General features: G+C 41.6%; 1 protein-coding gene and 1 non-coding gene across 2 annotated transcripts in view; one reads left to right on the forward strand and one right to left on the reverse strand.

The window, feature by feature from the left end:
- Positions 1–12,156, reverse strand: part of LOC126092161 (uncharacterized) — a 1,357,798-nt gene that overhangs the window by 928,353 nt on the left and 417,289 nt on the right. The window lies entirely within an intron of this gene.
- Trnas-cga (transfer RNA serine (anticodon CGA)) lies at positions 1,131–1,205 on the forward strand. Its single transcript has one exon. It is a non-coding gene; the product is annotated as a tRNA-Ser (tRNA).

Consider the following 12,156-nt stretch of genomic DNA (forward strand, 5'->3'; position numbering starts at 1 on the left):
ACACACGCACCCACACACACTATGAAACGTCCCCTTAGAACAATTTTAGAATTACTGTGCTGATAAACCTCTTACATTATATGCTTTTCAAACAGCTGAGCAAAACTGAACGTACTCAAACATTCACTAAAGTGACACACAATATTTTTAGCGTAACGCAATCTGACTTTCAGAAATCCCTACAAAGGAATGGCCCTGACTAACATTAACCTGTACGTTTCACAAATCACTTACCTCACAAAAATCTTCGTTACTCGAACTACTGCAATACAGCGAGCGCCACTACTGCCAGCTAAATAAAAGATTCAAACTACGGAAGGCACTAACTACTGATAGGCATAGTTAGCAAATGAAAGATTTTAATAGAGAACAAACAATGTATTTACCTTAATAGTCATAATATATATAGCAGTTCATGACATCTATTCTGTACTCAAAAATCCGCCATCTCATTTCCCACATCCACCAGTGCTGGCGGCTCACCTCCAACTGCGCAACGCTACGCGCTGTTCACGTCCAGCTGCCCAACACTACAATGGCAGACAACAATGCAAACTAGCCACAGACTGCACACAGCACAGCCAGTGATTTTCATACAGAGAGCGCTACGTGGCGGCGGCGTTACCAATATAAGAACCTAAACAGCCTACTTACAACACACACACACACACAAACATACGGAAACGCAACTCACACTCACATGACCACAGTCTCTGGCAGCTGAAGTGTGTGTGTGTGTGTGTGTGTGTTGTCTATTTTTGACAAAAGCCTTGTTGTCCGCAAGCTTATTTTTGACAGTCTTTCTTTTGTGACTAACTGAGACTCAGTATGTTCGCTATATTGTGAGTAGCAGTTTATTATTCATCCTGCATTTTCCTTTTTTTGTACTAACATTTCCGTATTTTAATATCCTTTGTATTTTTTAAAAAAAATACAAAAATACCCAACATGGATAAACAGCTCCTATGCCGATATGAAACTTCCTGGCAGATTAAAACTGTTTTCCGGGCCGAGATTCGAACTCGGGACCTTTACCTTTCTCGGGCAAGTGTTCTGCCATCTGAGCTACCAAAGCACGACTCACGCCAAGTCCTGGCAGAAGTAAAGCTGTGAGGACGGGGCGTGAGTCGTGCTTGGGTAGCTCAGATGGCAGAGCACTTGCCCTCGAAAGGCAAAGGTCCCGAGTTCGAGTCTCGGCCCGGCAAACAGTTTTAATCTGCCAGGTAGTTAATATCAGCGCACACTCCGCTGCAGAGGGAAAATCTCATTCTAGCTCCTACACCGTCCAGCACTTTTAGGACAGGAGAACACTCAGATCGACGCATCTTCCTCGCCTGAGTTGACCGGTCCAGTATATATCAGATTTAAAAATAAATATAAGAAAAATATAACCAAAAAACCTTCCGACGTTACTCGAACTACTGCAATACAGCGAGTGCCACTACTGCCAGCTAAATAAAAGATTCAAATTACGGAAGGCACTAACTACTGATAGGCATAGTTAGCAAATGAAAGATTTTAATAGAGAACAAACAATGTATTTACCTTAATAGTCATAATATATATAGCAGTTCATGACATCCATTCTGTACTCAAAAACCCGCCATCTCATTTGCCACATCCACCAGTGCTGGCGGCTCACCTCCAACTGCGCAACGCTACGCGCTGTTCACGTCCAGCTGCCCAACACTACAATGGCAGACAACAATGCAAACTAGCCACAGACTGCACACAGCACAGTCAGTGATTTTCATACAGAGAGCGCTACGTGGCGGCGGCGTTACCAATATAAGAACCTAAACAGCCTACTTACAACACACACACACAAACATACGGAAACACAACTCACACTCACATGACCACAGTCTCTGGCAGCTGAAGTGTGTGTGTGTGTGTGTGTGTGTGTGTGTGTGTGTGTGTGTGTGTGTGTGTGTGTGTGTTGTCTATTTTTGACAAAAGCCTTGTTGTCCGCAAGCTTATTTTTGACAGTCTTTCTTTTGTGACTAACTGAGACTCAGCATGTTCGCTATATGGTGGGTAGCAGTTTATTATTCATCCTGCATTTTCCTTTTTTTGTACTAACATTTCCGTATTTTAATATCCTTTGTATTTTTTTTTTAAAAATACAAAAATACCCAACATGGATAAACAGCTCCTATGCCGATATGAAACTTCCTGGCAGATTAAAACTGTTTGCCGGGCCGAGACTCGAACTCGGGACCTTTACCTTTCGCGGGCAAGTGTTCTGCCATCTGAGCTACCAAAGCACGACTCACGCCAAGTCCTGGCAGAAGTACAGCTGTGAGGACGGGGCGTGAGTCGTGCTTGGGTAGCTCAGATGGTAGAGCACTTTCCCGCGAAAGGCAAAGGTCCCGAGTTCGAGTCTCGGCCCGGCAAACAGTTTTAATCTGCACAGGTAGTTCATATCAGCGCACACTCCGCTGCAGAGGGAAAATCTCATTCTAGCTCCTATGCCGTCCAGCACTTTTACGACAGGAGAACACTCAGATCGACGCATCTTCCTCGCCTGAGTTGACCGGTCCAGTATAAATCAGATTTAAAAATAAAAATAAAAACAAAAAATATAACAAAAAACCTTCCGACGTTTTTGGTCGAATGGTGTGACCTCTTCTATAAATTGCAAAAACGAAATCACATATATCTTCCGAAATACCAGAGAAAATGCGCATGACGATTCTTAAGGCGGGTAGTCCGAATACACAATATACCTATATTTTACACTGTTTTTATTTAATTTCCGGTTTTCATTGTGAGCGATGCTCGGCATTACTTAATTCGCCAGGTTTTACTACATAAGAAATTCATTGCTACAGCCAAGATTCTTTGAGACATAGCAGGCGAAGAGATCCCATAGTGCGAGGAGACGACAGAAAACCGCATGGCGTCACTCCAGTCACCTGCCGATGCTTCCTTATTCTGGCTCATCTTACACTTTCTTTCAAAGGACATTTTGACTACTAAAATATTGTCCAGTTTCCCAATTGACGCCTCTCTATCAGCTTATGTACACGGATGTTAAGAAAACCAAATACCTTCAAAGATATGGAGTAAAGAAACATATTTCTTAGTTAAGCTGCTGTGGACGAAATAGGAAGATGCGCACATCAACAAAATGCTAAACCAGCAACAACGACACCTGACTGTCTCAAGAACCGCCCTGTCGTCTGGAATGCCGTTTAGGATGGTAAACATCGAAGATATATCCAAACGAAATCGACTAATACGTCTTTTCGATTAATTAATGGGCTTAGGGCAGAGATAGAACAATTAATGTCCGCATGTCAACATAAATTAAACAGCACTGCTCGTACGGAACACACTGCGCTCTTTTCACGCACGTCATCCTGCGAACAATAGAAGCTAAAAAACTGGCGGAATTCAAACTCTTAACGGAGTGTGACCACCTTTGGCAGCAATACAGGCCTGACAAACGACGGGCATGCAGTGATCAATCTTATACTGAAGCAATAGAGCTTATTCTTTCTGAAGCGCTGCTAGCAAGTTTTGGAGATTGGTTGGTGGATACTGACGAGATGCAGCCTGTGTCGCAAGTGCATCCAGACATACCCTGTGGGATTCAAATCGGGAGAGCGAGAAGGCCACGCTGTGCGTACAGTTCTTCCGTTTCCAAGAAAACATCAACCACGCGTTCTCCATGAGGTCGAGCATTATCGTCCATCAGTACGAAGTCTGGTCCCACAGCGCATCGCAACAACTGCACACGAGGTCCCAAGAATTCGTCACGATACCTGACAGCAGTTAAACCTCGCCGGTTTAACCGTACAGTTTCATGAAGAGGTACTCGAGTGCTCAAAATAATCTCTGCTCATAAATCTCGCTATCAGTCTCTTTCCATAATGGCTGGGTTCCGAAATCGTGTTCCACTATCCCTCCAGACGCAAACCCGTCGAGAATCACTGTCCAGGACAAACTGAACTCATCTGTGAAGAGAACATTGGCCCACTGTTCAACCGCGCAGGTTGAAAGGTCTCTGCTGGATTCCTTTCATGTTAATTTCTTAAATCTGTTGTCATTTACGCCATAAATTCCTCTTCTAAATTTACTGTGGCGTTTCTGACTATCTGGGAGGAGACTGAGTAGTGGAATGTGTTACTTTTACACGTAAACAAGAACGATCTGTCACACTACTACACTTTAAAACACAGTTTATATGTAATTCATGTCACACAGTCTCATACGGAACCTACATCCGCTTTCTTTTATATACTGTATATGATAAGATTCTGTCATCCCCCTTCCCTTCTGTGTGAGAGGATGAATGAGCAAATGTATTTCTAGTTGCACGCTTGAGGGTAGCAGACAAGCCTGTCTGCTAAGAGAACAGTAGGACCAACGTCGGAACAGGTAGCTACGCTTTCTAAAAGCAAAGAGGTTTCTATCCTTAGTATGGTCCTGTCCGTCCCTTGTCATGTTGGTATAGGAAGCTGCCCCTCTGGCCACTTCCGTTTGTATTTGTGAGCCACCCTCCAGAAGGGACCAAGTCAGTCTGACCCTGGCGAGCGTCTGAAGTGGTAAGATCTCCGGCTAAGCGCGTCTCTGCTAAGTCCGTAGGACAATGGATTTCTTAAGTTCAGCCTAACTGAAAATTTAATCACCTTTATTTCAGGTTTAGCTCTAAAATACCTAATGTTATCTTAAATTGCAACGCAGTGTATTTCGAGTGCGAAGTTCAGAATATTTTACAGTAGTTGCTTTGTCACTACTTTGTGAGTAAAGTGGAACCACGTGTTGATCAGTAACTCTAACTAAGATCATCAGTCTTAAATGCGAGTGTGCGTGAGATTATAACATCTCGTCTTGACAATATTTTTCAATATAGCAACTTTTCTTTATATTCAACCCACGTGGGGTGTACTTTGTGAGACCACTACCACGTGCTTATATAATTGTTTGACCCATCTGGTTAATAGTAAGACGTTAGTAGCCAGTTCGAGTTTTTTCTTTTGTAAATTGCTTTTCGATCCAATTTATTTTAATTATCAAAATTATTGTGGAGTTACACGCTTTGTGTAAACCAAGTTGACCACGTGAAGCATGTGGTGTAATCATCAAAGTAGCCCTCAGCTACTCTTTTTGGGAAGATTTCACAGAGAGTTAGTATGAATTTAGTATACCAGTGTGTGGTAATTACATGACGGACAGGATTGTGCTACGAACGTAACTTCTTTGGGTGAAAATTGAATCGGTTGGTTGTGGTTAATTTCCTCTTGCATATGTTTCAACGTTCTTCGTATGTTATTTTATGAATGCAGTGTTGTATGCAGTCTCCCAATCTTGGCTCCATATTTGATGTGTTCCGTAAGATTACGAACTCACATTTTCCACAATCCTAAATAAGGCACCAGTTTATTTATGAATCAAATTTAATATGCTGAAATTTCAATGATCAATGTTAAAATAAATTTCCAAATATAAACTGATTTATTTCTTTTTATTTAAATTCTCTTTTATATATATATACCATCGGTTGTCGTATGACTATTAAAAGATTATAATTAATGTTAGTCTGGTTGGGAATTTGGTAAGCTAGACTGGATACCTGGTGAAACAGTTGCGCAGTAATGCAAGGTTAACTTCCCCAGACAGCTCACAGCTTTTAACCCGCTTTTATTGTCTATCAGCACCGCGTTCATAGCAAATAAGAGCAACGACGTTATAAGGTGGCATGTTGACAGCTCCACTGTAGACGTTCCCTCCTGAGAAGACGCGTCAGAGGTACACATACAGCAGAACTCTGAATATAAGGGCCACTCTGCCGATGCTTTCTGTACACCGTTTGCCTCACTACGTCTTGCGGATGCTGGGACGTCAGATGCCAGTTGCCGTGCAGTACTAAGGCAGTACCGTTGTGCCCTTACGCCCAAATAACGGTTCTCTCTTGCCGATATTACACACGGTCGGCCCCGCCCTGGTCTTCGGGATCTCTACGAACAACAGAACGATTCACATTAAGCCATCGGGCCACACCAGTTTGCAGCTGTCCTGCTTCCATTCTCCCATGACCTTCCACCGCAGAGAGCCTGGTAAGCGTCTCTTCTGTGCCATACTGTACCCTCTGTGACTGTGTACACAAGTATTTTGGATGTGGGACTACCCGGCAAACACTATCCCCTTGACAGGTGTGCGGCTGCCCGTTGACCAGAATGCCATAACCCGTGCAGGACACGATCGAACAGACACCTGTTGACAGGTTGTATGATTACATCGTGAATTAGACAGAGAAAGGCGAAAGAGTGGTCTGTTGCTTTAATTTTTGACACCAGTGTATATGGTAAGAAGAAATGGACCTATAGCATTCCCTCGAGGTACGTCCGTAGTCACTACTTTACGCCCGGAGACTGCCCTCTGTTGAGAATGACATGTTGTGTACTATTTGCTAGAAACTCTTCACTCCAGTCCCACAGTGGGTCTACTGCGTTGTGGGTCTCGTGGACGACCAGAGCGCGAGCTGGGTTTCACACCGTCGTTCTTTCGTGAACCTGTTGTAACAATAACGACGCTGTACCATTGTACATATAAGTAAATTTTTTTCTGATTTTTCGATAAACTAGTTTAAGTGATGTTCTGATTTCATTTGTTTTTTGTTTCATTCCATTGTGTTAAGAAAACTGTAAACAAGTTTCAATGTGAATATTAATGTTTATGTCAAATGTCAAGCAATATTGTAATAGAATTGAAATGTAACAAATGTTGAAACCATTGTAAGATGTTGAAAATTGTAACTGTGCGTCTGGTCCATACGTAGGCAATGTGTTAGGATATGTAGAATGCAAAACCTCGGGTGAATACCCTGTCTGTAAGGGAGCGGTAAAAGGTGGATGGCAGGCGAGCGCGGGAAAATGCACGCGGGCTCGGCACGGCACAACGGGCTCAGCAGTTGTAGTTGGAGTTTGATATTGGTCTGAGCAACACCTTCTGTAGCGAGGAGGCTCTCCAGGAAGACGTAGTTTCACTGAGCCTCGGGTATGCTGTTCCAACGTCCACACAGCATGGCAAAATTCCATAGGCACTAAATGAAAAAGTATTGCGACGCTAAGAAGTAGACTTGGCCACTGTTTCTATGTTTCGATACAGTGTATCGATACGTGGAACTGTTTCAGTGTTTCGTAACTGCTGTGGTTCACTGTTTCGAAACAGTGGTGTTTCATTCCGCCCCTGCTTCGGATAACCGCACAAGATTCGATCTCGAGCCAGACATAGAAACTGTATCGTTGTTTCAAAATAAGGCTGTTTCAGTCCACCTGCGCTTGGAACGGACTAATTGTATCGAAACAGTGATGTTTCATTCCGCTCTGTGTCGTACGAGATTCGGGCTCGGCACAGATACTGAAACACAACATAACACTTCATGAAACACTTTCAAGAGTGTCGAATTCTTTTTGACAAGCAATAGAATGAAGCTTAAGATATCCGAAAATAAAGCTTCGTTTCTAGCTGACTGTTCTATCACGAAATGGCGTGACATCTGCTTTATAAACACTAACCAAACAATGAAACAACGCATACTATTCCCATTCAAAATAATAAATATGTGAAAATCATTCGATTAAATTACACTTTTTTTTTTATAACATACGCTTCTCTTTTCATGTACAGTAATCGTATTAAGAAACGAAAGTAAGCCTACAACATTTTGAATAAAAAAAAGGCTTAGAGTGACAGTTATTAGACATATACATAAATTTGATCTAGGTATAGTTGCAAGCAATCTGTTTGACATATCACTGAGAGTGTAATGGTGAACGGGAAGAGCTGGGAAGCGTGGTGACTCTATAGTAAAGGTTCGAAACACCTTGAAAGACAAAATTTTTTTTCTGTTATATTTTGTTATTTATTCGAATTATTTGGCGTTATTTGTGAGTCTATAGTCACTGTGCCTATTATCCACAATGATTCCCTTTGTGTGCATGGAAATTAGCAGGATGGGTATATTACCCATACTAACGGAATGTAGGAATCCCAGTAGCATATCCGTTGTTTCTGCAGTTTGCTCCTACCTCCAGTTCCGTTCGTGGTGGTTCTTCTGTCTTCAGCTATGGCTGTCCTCAGCCAATTGAAAAGTATGAAAGTCACACAACACGAAAGCAGCGCATTTGCTGGAGGAAATACGAAACTGCCAAGACGCCCAGGTGATAGTTTCATACTTTCTACGAAATGATTAGCTCTCTCGCACCTCATTTGTCTTTATATGGACATACTTATACAGTAGACATTCAAGATGATTAAATGTGTACGTTTATTAGATTACAAAACATAATCTGCTTCACTGTTTCGAAACAGCGTATCGAAACATTACATTGTACTGTTTCATTTGTTCCGAAACAGTTAAGTGTTTCAGTTTGCCCATCTCTGCTAAGAAGAATTAAAGTGCCGATACGTCAAGAGCCATAGCTGTGGTTGTATGTGTGCTCTGTGCCTCGCCATCTCGCCGCTCGCCAACCGCCGCATCGATAAAAGCAGGTTGAAACTTTTAGTACTGTATTCGTATGGACCACAGAGTGAACTGTTCAATAATAACCTAAATTTTACCAGAACTTTCCCCTCATTTAATTATCCTCACAGCTAACCTAGACAGGGTCCTTTCCAAATGTTGTGCAATCCGAGTGTCCCGAACTGAAAAATTTAATTTTGTGTTAATAATAATTACTTGCAGACCTAGTTATGTTAGAACGGTGTTTAAAGAACTGTTTTGATAATGAACCAGTAAATGAGTAACGAAGGTCTAACGAAGTTGAAAGATAACTTTAATACTGATATAGTAATGAAGTTTAATTATTTCGAGACAGATATAAAGGTATTTAAATGAGAAGTAAATAAGATAAAAAGAGTAGTACCTCATATACTGGAAATCTTGAACGCATGATAATTTCAGTAATGAATTTTTTTTAATATAGTGATCATAACAGTTTCAGAGTCCCCCCCCCCCTTTGTATTCATTTGAATTCTGAAGTGTTCCACATTGGTTTGACCAGCAAAAGTTAAGGTCAATATAGAAATCAAAATTTATCAGTATTTTATCTTTATTAAAATTGACATTTTGTGTGTGGCTCGAAAGTACTATTTCTAGGGTAACCTATGCCCGATTTTAATCAGATCAATAGACAGTACGAAGCTTTGTAGTATACATTATAGTGTAGTGTTATGTATTCATGGCTTTTCCATATCAGTACAGAACGTGAAACTATCAGTTCAATAGATTTTCTGGTTCTAAAACGTTACTATATTATGCAGTGTTACTACCTGTTGTTTTGCATGAATATATACCAACTTATACAGGGAAGAAACTCAGTTAATGCCTAATTAGGCTGGCGACCGTATTATTATTAAATTGGTAGCATCTTCAGTGTTGCTTTTGGTACATACTGACGTGTAATTGCATTTTGAACTTACTTGACGGATCATTGTTACTACAGAGTGGGTGTAAGTCTGATTTGCCACCATTCAGGTACACGCGGTCAATATCTATACGACAATCCTGTCTCGTAAAGTGAACCCCGCTCACTTACAATAGAACAGGCTTTAATGAGTATTGTGTGCCCCTACGCGCACGTTACACTGTGTTGGTTCCTACAGAGGAGATTTTCGGTCTCCAGAAATGTCAAAGTAAGGGAGCATAGAACAGTTTCCAAAATTCTACTGCTGACCGACGTTAGAGATACAGGCCTATTGGGCGTCTCTTCGACGATACTTCTACATAACGGGAACCCTTCGCTCCTCCAAAGATCTAAGGTCCACTACTGGCAGAACAGCAGCACATTACCGAGCGAGGTGGCACAGTGGTTAGACACTGGACTCGCATTCGGGAGGACGACGGTTCAATCCCGCGTCCGGCCATCCTGATTTAGGTTTTCCCTGATTTCCCTAAATCGCTCCAGGCAAATTTCGGGATGGTTCCTTTCAAAGGGCACGGCCGACATCCTTCCCCGTCCTTCCTTAATCCGATGAGACCGATGACCTCGCTGTCTGGTCTCCTTCCCCAAAAACAACCAGCAACCAACAACCAGCAGCAAGTTCTTTCGATTGCACTAAGTAGAATTGTACTAGTATCCTGTCGGGTCCACTGCCCTTTCCTCTGTTGAGCGATTTGAGCTGCCTTCCTATCCCTTGGTCATTTATTTCGATGTCAGCCATTTTGTCGTTCTAGCGACGATTGTATTTCGGCCTTTTCTGTACTATCCTCCTTTTCAGTTCCATTACGCTCAAAGAGTGTCTGGACAGTTGGTTTGGATCTGTTTATTGAATTAAATTAAGATCAACGTGTTTTCCAAAAATTGTGCTGAACAATAAATCCACTCTCATGGGTTTCGCATTAGATCTACTGCCAAAAAATAAGCCAGAATGTATCAGTTCAGTGAATACAGCCAGATGAATCATTTTAAAAAAAGCTATTACACAGTCACAGATCGATGTTTCTGTTTAATAACGGCGACAAGAAAACAATTATAACGACGAACATTCAGCTTCGGGCTCGTGGCTACGCTCCACATTCAGAAGCCGTAGGCTGTGTGATAAGCCTCTGCCCTGGAAGGTACAATCAGACTGGAAGAGCTCATCAAAACCTAAGTAATAGTACCAAAAATGTACTACGACAGCAAAAAGGACCACATAACAGATTGAAGCGCGAAACAAGATACAAACAATGTCAAACTAACAGTAAGAATAGTTATGTGACAAGTGTTGAGACCTCACTTGCAGAGTTTGTCTAAGTTCTGGTTTTGGTACTACGTAAAATGAGTCAGTGGATGAACGCCGCTTCTCCACACTGGCCCTTTGGTCACAAAGGGACCAAAATGAAAAATAAAGACATGAAGAAAAATGCAGCGACTGGTAACGAAGTTTTTTTTTCCTTTAACTTTAATAGTTTACCTTAGACTCAAATACCCACCACTGAGACGTGTGTAAGGGCTAAATTGAAATACTACATTCAGTAATGTAAAGCTATTCTCCCCAAAACAATCACTACTCGGTTCTTAGTTTCGACCGTCAGACGTAAAGGGGGTGTTCGGAAATTACCGTTACAAACTTGTAGAGGGAAATGAGAACACAGTATTTTCAATAGGATTCTACGTCCGGAAACGTCATCCATTGGCGGTACAGAACTTCGAAGTTGTCGGCGCCGGCGCCTGTAGATGTATGTATACACAGGGTGATTCCATGATGATATTATAAACTTCTTAGGATGAAAGAGAAGGATTCATGTATCAGTTTGAGGTAAGTATCCCTGTACTGAAAAACGTGTCCAAAGTTATAAGCGAAAATCGTTCTGATACCTCTGACAGTTGAATACATTTGCTAGTACTGTTGTTTCTAAGATTGTAGGGTAAGAAACTTTCAGAGGCAGTAGTACGAACCAAAACAAGAAAAAAAAGTCCAGTAAACAATGGCTCTAAAATGCATACCTGAGGATCTGTGAGAAATTGTTCATCTTTGCTACTGTGAAACATATCTCCTCTATTGAATAAGTGCTGGTAGTTCTTAAGGTATGCGTGTTTACTAGACTTTTTTTTTGTTTTGGTCCATAGTACCATCTCTGAAAGTTACCTACCCTACAGTCTCAGTAATAACACTACCAGTACATGTATTTCACTGTAACAGGTATCAGAACGGTTTTCGCTTATAACTTTCGACTCGTTCGATTCAGGTACAGGGACCCTTACCTCAAATTAATACATTTATCCTTCTCTATCATCCTAGAAATTTTGTAGCACCATTACGGAATCACCTTGTACAGGGTGTTACAAAAATGACCGGTATATTTGAAACGGCAATAAAAACTAAACGAGCAGCGATAGAAATACACCGTTTGTTGCAATATGCTTGGGACAACAGTACATTTTCAGGCGGACAAACTTTCGAAATTACAGTAGTTACAATTTTCAACAACAGATGGCGCTGCAAGTGATGTGAAAGATATAGAAGACAACGCAGTCTGTGGGTGCGCCATTCTGTACGTCGTCTTTCTGCTGTAAGCGTGTGCTGTTCACAACGTGCAAGTGTGCTGTGGACAACATGGTTTATTCCTTAGAACAGAGGATTTTTCTGGTGTTGGAATTCCACCGCTTAGAACACAGTGTTGTTGCAACAAGACGAAGTTTTCAACGGAGGTTTAATGTA

The sequence above is a fragment of the Schistocerca cancellata genome, chromosome 7 (genome assembly GCF_023864275.1).
Source record: "Schistocerca cancellata isolate TAMUIC-IGC-003103 chromosome 7, iqSchCanc2.1, whole genome shotgun sequence".
NCBI lineage: Eukaryota > Metazoa > Arthropoda > Insecta > Orthoptera > Acrididae > Schistocerca > Schistocerca cancellata.